Source organism: Ammospiza caudacuta, chromosome 1 (genome assembly GCF_027887145.1).
Source record: "Ammospiza caudacuta isolate bAmmCau1 chromosome 1, bAmmCau1.pri, whole genome shotgun sequence".
NCBI lineage: Eukaryota > Metazoa > Chordata > Aves > Passeriformes > Passerellidae > Ammospiza > Ammospiza caudacuta.
The window spans coordinates 46668707-46680354 of NC_080593.1; positions in this window are offsets into that span (position 1 = coordinate 46668707).

The following is an 11648-nucleotide window of genomic DNA, read 5'->3' on the forward strand; positions in this document are numbered from 1 at the left end:
TCTGCTAATGGAAGCCCCAAGTACATAATAAGAGAGGCAAAGTTTTATTTACCTTCAAGGGACTTTACCTGAGTAAGGACTGATCCCATTTGGGAGCTGTGTGAGCAATAGGAGCACTCAGACACTAATGGCACTTTATGTAACAATAAGGAAGGGAGATTTTGGCTGACAATCCTTGGACAGTCTCCCAGTGTCTTACAAAGCATACCATCCTTTGTGGGATCACTTGTGCCCAAGCTTAGTGGCCAGGACTTTGGTTTCACCAGAAACAGCCAAATGCAATGAAATCCATAATTCTTTATTTATCTGTTTTTTTACAGATGAGAGTTTGAGTCAGGATTGCTGTAATTTGAACTGCATATGAGGGGGATGATAATTATTCCAGATTGAGTGTTTCTCTTGTATTGAATATAAATCCATATATATATATATATATATATATATATATATATATATATATATATACATATACACACTGCTTATTAACCCCTAATGGTTACAGTTTTACTGTCATCAAAGTTGGCAGGAGTTTTGCTACTGAGTAAATAAGAATCAAGGCTAGCTTCTTTGCCTGGTAGCCAGTTGGTTTTTGGTTTTTTTCACAGCAGCAGGAAATTCCTCCTTCTGAGCTTTGGCTATATTCTCAAATCAGTGATTGGTTTACAAGAGCTTTTTCCTTGCAAAAGCAGATTCCTTTCCTGAATTTTGTCTCTGTAATATGGTGACTGATAAAACAGTTCCTGTTTAAACGATGCCCAGTGTATCAAGTGAAATAGGCATCTTCAGTGCCAGCATCTGTCCTTGGTATGTTCCCTCTGAGCTGCCAACTTTCCAGTGGAACCTAAAAAGGCTCCAGTGTTTCCTAATGGGTCAAAGAAACTGCAGAAATAAAGTGATGAAAATAAAATCTAAAAAGTTGAAGGCAAAGATTCTTGGTTCTGCTTGCCACCTCCATTAAATGAGAAGATGACTTTCTCTGGTTAAAGCAGCTGATCTGATGGTTCCATGCAAAACAGCTATTTGCACTTAACAGTAGTTTTTTTTCAAAACTATCCAAAATTCACAGCTCTTTAGCCTAACATACTTCCCATATGTCTGCTCACCAACAGCTTTCTAGCTAACTGAAATGAAAGGAATGGAAACTCACAGTTCTAGACCTTCTTCTTTCCCTGCACATCTCAAGGGTAATGCTGAAAGAGTGGTGTAGCACTGGTTCAGCACTGGTGAAGCAAGGATTAGTTAAGCAAGCAGACCTAGTAGTGTCTCTGACAGAAATGAGAAAAGAATTCTCCTATGGGACAGTTGCAACTCTTTGCCAAACACACAGAAATAATGTTTTACAACGGTGGCCCAGAAATCTCAATGTTTCTATTCCATTATGTTAGTTTTGTTATGAATGACATCCAGGAATACTCCCTCATAGTTACTTTTGCTTGAAAGTTACTGTCATGTGTAGTTATATAGATACAGAAATGAATAGATAAATATAGCATTATGGATAAAAACACATTACTTCCTAGTACACTCTGTATCTAGGCAGATTTGTGCTTGGCCTATGTTTCTATTTGCCATTTGTGGAGTGTGCAAAAAAAAAATCAATTTAGCATCCTCTAACAGGTCTTGCTTCTGTCAGCCTTGCATGATGCTTTTTGGTCATGCTTAAATAAACTAAGAAATGAGAGGTGTTCTGCCCAGTTATAAAGTAATTTTAATAAAGTACCAGTGTTCTTGCCAAGACGTGTAGATGTTGGCTACAGGTGGTTAGGCTGTGTTCATAAGGCATTAGTTAAGCTATCTGGTAACCACAGCTTGAAGGCTGTAGATTAAAAAACCAGGGTGTTTTGGGCCTCCCAAAATGCAAGTACAAGATAAGAAAATTCAAGCAGGATGGTAACAGAGGCCTCAGACCATGATAAAAACCACAGTCTGTCAACCACAGATGACTAAAGAAATGAAGCTTTAGAAGTTGAGTCAATAGATTTTGGGATTTATCTGCAATGTAGGTAAAACCTGTAACCTGCAGTAAAGTGGGATATAACACTGAACTGTGAGCCAACAAGGAAGGAGCAAGGTGACAAACTTGTGAACAGGTGACAAGACAGTTGACATGAGTTGACAGTTGACAGTAAGTTGACAGATAGTGAACATGAAAAATGACCCTAAGCAGACCTTGAGTGAGGAGGGGAAAATGCTCAACATCATTTTCCTGGCAAAGAGGAAGAAGAAATCATTAATATTAGCACTGTAATAAAGGCAAAGAACTTAGGATGCTGACAGCTTACTACAACCAGCCCTTGCTTTTCCTAAAGCCTGATTTTATTGACTTTTGAACCCAGTGGGAAGGGGAGCATGAGACCAGAGAAAGGCATAGGCAATATTAACTTTCTGCATAGTAGTTCTAATTATATCACTATTGAATTAGCTTCAATTATTAGCTGATTTGGACAACAAATCTTAGCATTATTGTAGCCAGACTAATAATAACAACTCTTTCATTTGCTAAGACTTTGATTCTCAGCTTTATGATTATGGAGTGTTACATTAGTCCACCTAGATTCCATGAGATGTTTGGTCTGAACCAAAAGGACACACAGACAAAACTTGTCGGGAACAATTAGTTGAGAAGGCAGGCAACAAAGCCTCCTGTGACCGGAGCTGCAACAGCCCAGCAAACCAGGAATGGGTGCAGAACGTGCCCAGCACTCAGAATGATCTTACCAGCTCTATGCAATCACCTAAGGACTACTCTGTAATGTACGAGTTCCCAATTTTGTGAGCCTGGGCCTAAAACTCTTCTTTAGTACACAGATCAGATGGCTGGAAAAGTTATTGGAATACCACTCTGAAGTTGCTCTGCAGATGGACTCTTCTGTTAAAAACAAGCTCATAGATGCAGTAAATATCCAATAAATCTGTGTGAATCTGCTTTCAAAAAAATGCTGACATTTCTAGTAAAAGTGAAGTGTTAGGAGTTGATGTCTGAATGCATGAGTCTTTCTCTCTTGAGATGCAAAATGTTAATAAAAATTCACACAAGAGTCACTAAATGCTTACTAATTAGGAGAGAAGACTGCTGCAATCTTCTTGCACTGGACTCCGGGTAAGCACCTGCTTTGATGCTTTGCACACACACGAATAAGAACCAGTGAGCACTATTTTGTAACACCTACGAGCTTCAGGGAGTTCCCAGGGGATTCACGCGTGAATATTAATGAAGGAGGGGAAAAATAACAAGGTGTCCTGTTTCCAGTTTGTTTAAGCACTGGCAGCTAGAGCCCTGGTATGCAGAGAAGTGACTGACCTTACTTGCCTCTTTTCCAATCACTTCTGCAAATAATCCTTTTACCCAGGACGTGCAAAGTGAGCTTTGTGGTGTGCTCATTTCAAAATGCAAGCAGGCTGTACCCCTGGTGGAACAGATACCTTTACATTTCAGGGAAGTTTGCATAGTTTGTTTTGTGCCAAGTTGTTTGCAGATGAACCATTTTTTCTTCTCCTTCCAACACATGCAGCTTTCAGAAGGCATTTTATATGGAAAATGCTATAGGCAGGGGATGGGTGGATGTGGGGGTGGGGGTTAGACTGGAGCTTGGATAAAAGAGAGCTGTCTTTCTGAGCAGGAGTCATAATCCACACCTAATTTGCAAACCAACTTTATTAAGGCAGCTTTGTTTAAAAGAATGTTGGAACAAAACATTACTCTTTTTTAATTATAGAGCCGTAACAGTTCTAGCAGACAGAGTACAGATCAGGCATGAAAACTTAGGCATGATATCTTAGTTATCAAATTGTGACCATTTGCTTTTCAGACCTTAGTGTCTATTGTGCTTCTTGAAAAGCTTTTTAGTCTTCAAATAAGTACAAAAAGGCTTTTGCCTTCCCTTTTGACTAAGTGAAGACCCTTTATAAAAGGCAAACTATCAGTAATTGTTTGATTGTTTTTAATGCATTTAAGGAAACCAGCGTGACCCTTGTTGCAGGAACCACCTCTTTCTGCACAGTTTGAGCAACACAATTCTGAGGTTGTTCATGCTGCATGTGAAGGTTCAGTGGGACTGACTCTTTTGCATTTTGTATGGCAGAAGGCTGCAGTTCAGCTTTTTTTCCTTTTTTTCCTTTTTTTTTGGTGTGCAGTCTCCTAGATCATTTCCGTTCTGTATGCAAATCCCCATTAATTGGGAATTTAGGCCAGTGGACAGCAGGCTTCCCTGCCACTTCTGCATGACATTGTAGCAATCCAGAGACCCAAAACCTGTTATTTAACTACATGTATCCTTTAGGAATAGGAATCTGTTGTATCCATTAGGAATATCCAAGTCTTTCTGCAGTTTAGTATAAGCAGTCCATTGTTTCAAATCCATTCTCTGACTTTGTGAGTACCTGCAATATATTTAGAATATGCTTTAGTTTAGGTGAGTTTTAATAATTTTTTATCCAACACATTTCTCATTTTGTCTTCATCTACTTATGTTACATTTGGTATGTCCCTTATAACCAGATTTTTTAAATTTTAGCCCCTCCATAGATTAAGTTTTCTGAAAATTTGGTAACTGATGAAATGGTTACCAGAAATGGTGAAATAGTGAGTTTTAACATCTGTGGTCTCTACTTTCAAGGGTATTTAGTTCTGAAAACCCCCTTTCTTTTTTGTGAGATGAAGGTGAAGGCATTTTGTTGGAAATACACATATATTTATCTTGCCTCATAAATGCATGAACATTGAATGGAAATGGGTAATGTTTAAATATATATAGTTGTGAGAAATGGTGGGAAAAGCTGGATGCATAGGGTAGTTTTTCTGCAGTTTTACACTGGCACGTCTGCACTGAGGCCAACACCAGCGCTCCAGGGTAATTAGAAAATAGTTTTGCCTGCAGTTGGCTTGCTACAGTTATTTGTTTGTTTCTAGTAGAGTGCAAACACAAAAGAAGGAATGACTGATGCCTCGGAAGTGTGCGATCCGGGCCGGTGCTTTAGAGAGCCGTTTGCCTTACAAACAATAGCAGTGTTGGTGCAAGACAACAGTCAACTGTAATTTATCCTGGTGCTTGGCTCTTGGGAGCCGCTGCCTCATCTCTGGTGGCAGCAGCCTTTTGTTAGTGCTGCCCAACTGGTTTCTGCCAAAGTGAGCCAGACTTGCTAAATCACTCGGATACTAATTTAGCGTGGCACATTTGGAATGACAGCGATTCATAAGCACTAATTAGGACAGCTCTGTTGGTGTATCTCGTTGTGCTGTGACATCCAGCAAAGGAATTCCTGAGTACCTATGGCAAGTGTGAAAAATGCCAATCACTTGTTTTTAAAATTTTTAAAGTTTAATAGTAATAAAATGTTTATAAAAATAGTAATAGAATTAGAGTAATAATAATTTGGACGATTTGAATTAGGACAATATGAGACAATAGAGACAAAGAGTTACGGATGTCCGGGTACCTTTTTCTGGGCAGCACAAGCCCGAAAAAGGACACACGTTAACAGAGGATTAACCCTTAAAAGCAATGGCCTGTTGCATATTCATACACTTCATACATGATGCATAAATTCCATTCAAATACAAGATTCTGTCTGGTCATCATCAACTTCTTCCTCTGAATCATAACAGTGCCTCCGAGGCAGGAAGAAGTTCGTTTCTTCTGATAAGAGGGCAATAAATTCTTTTTCTCTGAAAGGTTTAGGTGTCCTGTGGCTGCTATATCGCTGAAAGTCCTTTCTTAAAAAAATTATCCTACATAGCATAGTTTCTATTTTAACATTTTTTATAACCTAAAACTATATTTAGCACACTACTTAAGAGAATTAATACAGCATTACTTTCTAACACAACGCATATAATATTCATTTTAATATTTGCAAAAAGCCAATCATAAAATACGCATTTTTCACAGCAAGTGAGACCCTCCTGGCAAGGCAGGGTCTGGAAAAGAGCACTGGTTCACAGTGTTACCCTCTGTTTGTTTCACTTTCCTTTGAACATCCATAGCAGGTGGAGTAGAGATAAACTGAAGATGGATTGGAGCAAGTGAAATGTATCTCGGTAGCAGAAATTTAAAGTATATCCATTTCTCTGATGCTCTGTTCTTTATGGTCACTCCTAAACCACTACCAGTAATAAATCAGGATAAAATCTGGGTGTTAAATAGCCTGTGGAAGTGGCTTAATTGTCCAGCATTACTGTCTGAAGAGTGAAGAGCTCCATGTCACAGTATTTCTCATGACTCACCAAGGAAGAAAGAAGCCCAAGTCACCTGAATCAGTTGGTCACCAAAGGCATTTAGGGTCATGTCAGTCCCTTGTGACTCACACCATTGACTATACATTACATGAAATTAAATCACGTGTGACTGAATTTATATTGCAATATTTTGGGTACAAAGAGGTATTTCAGATACCAGATGCTCTGGAATAATGGCATAGGTGTATAAAATAGAAATAGTATTTCTTCAAAATCCTGTTTACTAAAACCAGTAATAAAATAATACAAAATATTCTACTAAGAATATTTGTAGTTATAGTTTAGCCATATTTCATGGTTAAAACCAGTGTTTCCATTGTTGTTTCAAAATAACTGAAGCGTTCTACAACCTTAGATCTTTAGAAGCAGAAGCTTTTAAATTACAATTGGTTTTTCCCCCCCTTTCTTGAAATACAGTTCAGCAGTGAGAGCAGCATGTTTTTTTCACATTAGTTGTAACCCAAAACTATTCTCTGTGGCCTGACTGTGTGCTTTGAAAACACAGCTCTACGAAGCTCCTTAGGATTTTGAAAGAGAGTACATACTGAGGTGAACACCTGTGGAAAACTGCAGAAGATAAAAATAATTCAGAGTCCCTTGCCACAATCCCCCAGTAGATTATACAGCCAAAACCAGCAGTATATTTTGATCTTTATGAATATTACCTACCTGTTAAAAGTAGATAGATGTTTCTTAAAACTGGATTTCATATCAGTTCAAGCTATGATTTCCATTCTTCTCACTTTTTTTTACTTCTAGTATCTTAATTATCTCTAAATTTGCCTGCCAAAATTTCAGTGTATCCACAAGCTGCAGCATTTGACATACTCTTTCTAGGAAAAAAAGGATTACCTCTGTTTTCCTTGATCTATAATTGATAGGGTATTTAGAAGACGTTGCAAATCCTCTCTGTGTTTTTCTGTCTCAGTATGTTATCTTTTTAGAAAACCTCTGATCAAAGCACCATGCATACATACTTGAGGGCATCCAGGGACTGAATCTTCAGGCCTGTAATCTCAGCTGGGAGAGGGGTAATTGACAACAGCCTGTGGTTAAGTAGTGAGTAAGTCCAACAGCTACTCAGCAGAATGTTTCACTAGTCACAACTCCTCCTGTGTTTATGTGACCAAATGTGTTGCAAACATTTTCATTTACATTAGGCTCACCATCTCATGACTGCCTGGTGCTTGGTTCAAGCACATTCCAAGGAGTAGGGCAGCATCTCAAGTTACAAACCAGTGGTATCTTGCCTACCTCAGACTTAAGCTGAGGCTTTCTTTTTCCAAGTTACCATAAATTCATCTTTAATTGAAGTGACTCATCAGCATGCTCCTCAGCTTTCTTCAGTCCTTCTGAGACATGATTTGTATCAAGTACTGTATGAAGGAATTTTCTTATCTACCTTCTTGGAGTTTGAACTTTTGGATTTCTCCTCTGTGTGATGCACCTAATGGTAATGCTGGTGTGATACAAGAGGTAACAATGAGAGCCAACATTTTACTTCCTTCCAAAAGATTTGGGAACAGCATCAAATCTCTTTTAGATTGATAAAGCATAGCTCAAAGCTACGAGAGCTGCAGCCCCTTGGACACTACACGAGGCACATGGTGTAGTCCAAAGGGAGATGCAAAGACATGAATCCCAGCTCTTTAATCCTCATTTAATGTCTGACCTGTAGCTTTCCTGAAAGCTAACTTTTCAGAGGGAGACTGGACCTCAGCTGAACTGTGTTGTAAAGTCTGGAAAGGATGATCCTCCTTCTAGGACCTGCTTTTCTAGGAGGTTCAGGCATGTCTGTGCTTTTCTCTCTCCCTTCTCACAGTGTTAGCCATTGTTGTGTGTCAGGCTGACTGAAGAACAGGTCTGATAGAGATCAGCATCCCCAAAATGCTTCCCCTAGGGAAGCTGGGTTGGTGTTCAAACAAACTGACATATAAATAAGAATTTGTGTGTGCTAGCCTGTGTGTGCTTTGAAAAGACGGCAGAATGTTTAAATTGACATTTCTAAGGAAAATACCACATTTGCACATTTGCTACCTCTGAACAAAACTTGAGGGACAAAAGGGAATGCACCTTCCTGGCTGACAGCTGTCTGGAGCTCTGTATGAGCTAATGGAGAGGCACATGAGCATGGGGCAAATGGAACTGAGACATCAAACCAGCAGGTTTGGTAGCACAGAAGGGACATTTGGCTCTTTTAGGAGTTAATAAAACTGGCAACTCCTGGAGCAGTGTTGAGGCAATGGTAATTACATCAGAAGTGGAGAACTGTTATTGACACAGGTGAAGAATATTGGATTGAAGAATACTTATGCAAATCTGCATAAATATTAAGAGTCCAAGGAATTATTTTGAAAACATAGAACTTCCTAAATAAACATGCAAAAATAAAGATTGTGTCACTGCCTGGCAATAAGAAGTACCAAATTCAGGGTAAGCTTTATCTTTATGTTGGTTGTATCAACATACTCTAATGGTGAACTATGAGTTCTCCTTGAAAAAATAAATTGTGTCCACATAAACCAACATCAAAAATAAACTATTTAATTCTAGGCAACTGCCAGACAATTTACATTGCTTGTTTAAAAGACTGATTTGGAATGTGCAGTGTGACTGTTTTTGGAAGGAGGATGTGATTTGTAACTGCAAATCTTGTTATCTTTAAATAACTGCCCAACTTTTGACTGGTTAGGTCATCCAGCAGCACCCTTTTCCTAGCAATATATCAATATTATACAAGAGAATTTTTGAATGCACTTAAAAAACCTTTGATTTGACTGGATCCCTTCTGTTGCTGGGTTGGTACAGCTGGGTGTTAGAGGCACAAAAAGTGGGGAACTGGGCCTGTGAGCTGTTGGCTCCCCAGCTACAATGCTCAGGCACACCCTCTTCCCTGGTTTTCATGGGTTTGCAACCACCCAAGAGTACACTGTGCTTGTCTAATAATTTGTCAGTAACAAAATCTTATCATTGGTGGTTTTAACATGATATTCCTAGGATGCCTGCATTTCCAACTGGTTGTCCCAATCATTTACCCAGTGAGGTGGTGGAGTCATCATCCCTTGAAGAATTCAAAAAAAGACTGGATGTGGCACTTGCTGCCATGATCTAGTTGAACAGTTAGAACATCGGCTGGACTTGATGATCTTATAGGTCTCTTCCAGTCTTGAACTTCAGTGATTCTGTGATTCTGTGATTCTATCATAAATTTCTCTGCTTTTCAGAAATATTGTGTCATTTTACTTAATCTTGCTTGAGGTCGGTGCTTTACATGCAGATGCTTAGCTTTCCCATCCTTGTTCACTGAAACCAATTACAACAACAGAGAAAAACCCAAAGTTCCTCCTCATCAGTGTGTTCAAGATCAAAAAGGGAGGGGAAGGGGATTGCTGGCACACTGGGATGGTGATTCCTTTCAGATGCTGTGTCTTACTGGGTGCTTGTCAGGTCAGGTTCATGACCACATGAAGAACCTGAATGTACATCAGTCTGTGGGGCCTGATGAGATGCATCCCAGAATACTGAGGGAATTGCCTGATGTAGTTACCAAGCTTGATATTTGAAAAGTCATGGCAGCCCATGAAGTCCCAAGTGACCTCTTTAAAAAGGTAGAAAGGAGGACCCTGAGAAGCACAGAAGTACAGACCTGTCAGCCTCACCTCTGTGCCTGGGAAGAGCATGGAACAGATCCTGCTAGAAGCTGCAGTGGGCATGTGGAAGGCAGGGAGATGATTCAGGACAGCCAGCGCTACTTCACCAGGGGCAGGTCTTGCCTGACCAACCCAGGGCCTCCTGTGATGGAGTGACTACAGCAGTGAGGGCTATGGGTGTTGTTTATCTGGACTGCTGTAAAGCCTTTGACATGGCTCCTCACAACATCATTCTCTCTAGAGTGGAGAGAGATGACAGATTAGTAAGTAGGTGGATGGTCCCATCTGGTCAATGGCTCAGAGTCCCAATGGACATCAGTGACAAGGGGTGTCCCTCTGAGGTCTGTACTGGGACCAAGTGCTATTTAATGTCTTCATTAAGCACATTGGTAGAGTGCATCAAGTGCCCCCTCAGCGAATTTGCAGATGACATCAAGCTGTGTGGTGTGGCTGACACACTCAAAGGACAGGATGCCATCCAGAGGAACCTAGACAGGCTGGAGAAGTGGACCCGTGAGAAGCTCATGAGGTTTAACAAGACCAAGTGCATGGTGCTACACTGGGTTAGGGCAACCCCTGGTATCAGCACAGGCTGGGGGATGAACTGATGGAGAACAGCCCTGGGGAGAAGGACTTGGGGTGCTCATGGATGAGAGGCTGGACACGACCCAGCAATGTGCATCTGCAGCCCAGAGAGCCAAACGTGTCCTGGGCTGCATCCAGAGCAGCGTGGCGAGCAGGGCAAGGGAAGGGATTCTGTCCCTCTGCTCTGCTCTGCTGAGACCCCACCTGCAGGGCTGCATCAGCTCTGGGGTCCCAGCACAGGAAGGACATGGACCTGCTGGAGCAAGTCCAGAGGAGGCCACCAAAGCAATTGGAGGGATGGAGCAGCTCTTGTATGAGGAAAGGCTGAGGGAATTGGGGTTGTTCAGCCTGGAAAAGAGAAGACTTCAGGGTGACCTAATTGCAGCCTTCCAATATCTGAAGGGAACCTACAAGAAAGATGGAGAAGAACTATTTACAAGGGGGAATGGATTCAAATTGAAAGAGAAGGTTTGGATTAGGTATTAGGAAGAATTTCTTTACTGTGAAGGTGAGGAGGCACTGGCATAGGTTGCCCAGAGAAGTTGTGGATGCCTCATCCCTGAAAGTGTTCAAGACCAGGTTTGTTGGGGCTCAAAGCAGCCCGGTCTAGTGAAATATATCCCTGCTCATGTGAGGTGGTTGGAACTAGATGATCTTTGAAGTCCCTTCCAACCCAAATCGTTCTGTGATTCTGTCTTTTCTCTGTGTCATTTGGAAAGGTCCCCTGCCAGGGAGTTGCAAATCCCTGAGACAGCACTGGTGTGCATCAATACGCATTTTCCAACACAGCCTCGTATTTTTGAGAGTTTAATCTAAAATTGAACATTTGCGATCGGACTTGAAGCTTGCAAATACTCGAAGTCGTGCACGAGTACGTGTGCAGGTAGAGGGACAAGACCCCTTTTGCAGGGGGTCAGCTGCCGTGTTTTCGGTCCCTCCGAAGGTCCAGCAGCTCCGCTCCCAAGAGCTGCGAGAAATCTGCGAGAAATGGCGGGGTTGTGCCTGCCTTGTTTACGACTCTCGGGGTCCGCCCGTCTTCCGTGCTACCTTCGGAAGGGAAGGAGCGCCGGCAGGGCGGCCGGGGGCAGCGCCACGTCGCACCTCCGGCCCGGGAAGGAGCGGGGCGGGGGCGGCGGTGCCACCGCTGCGCTCCGGACTGCGCAGCCCCGCGGCGGGCG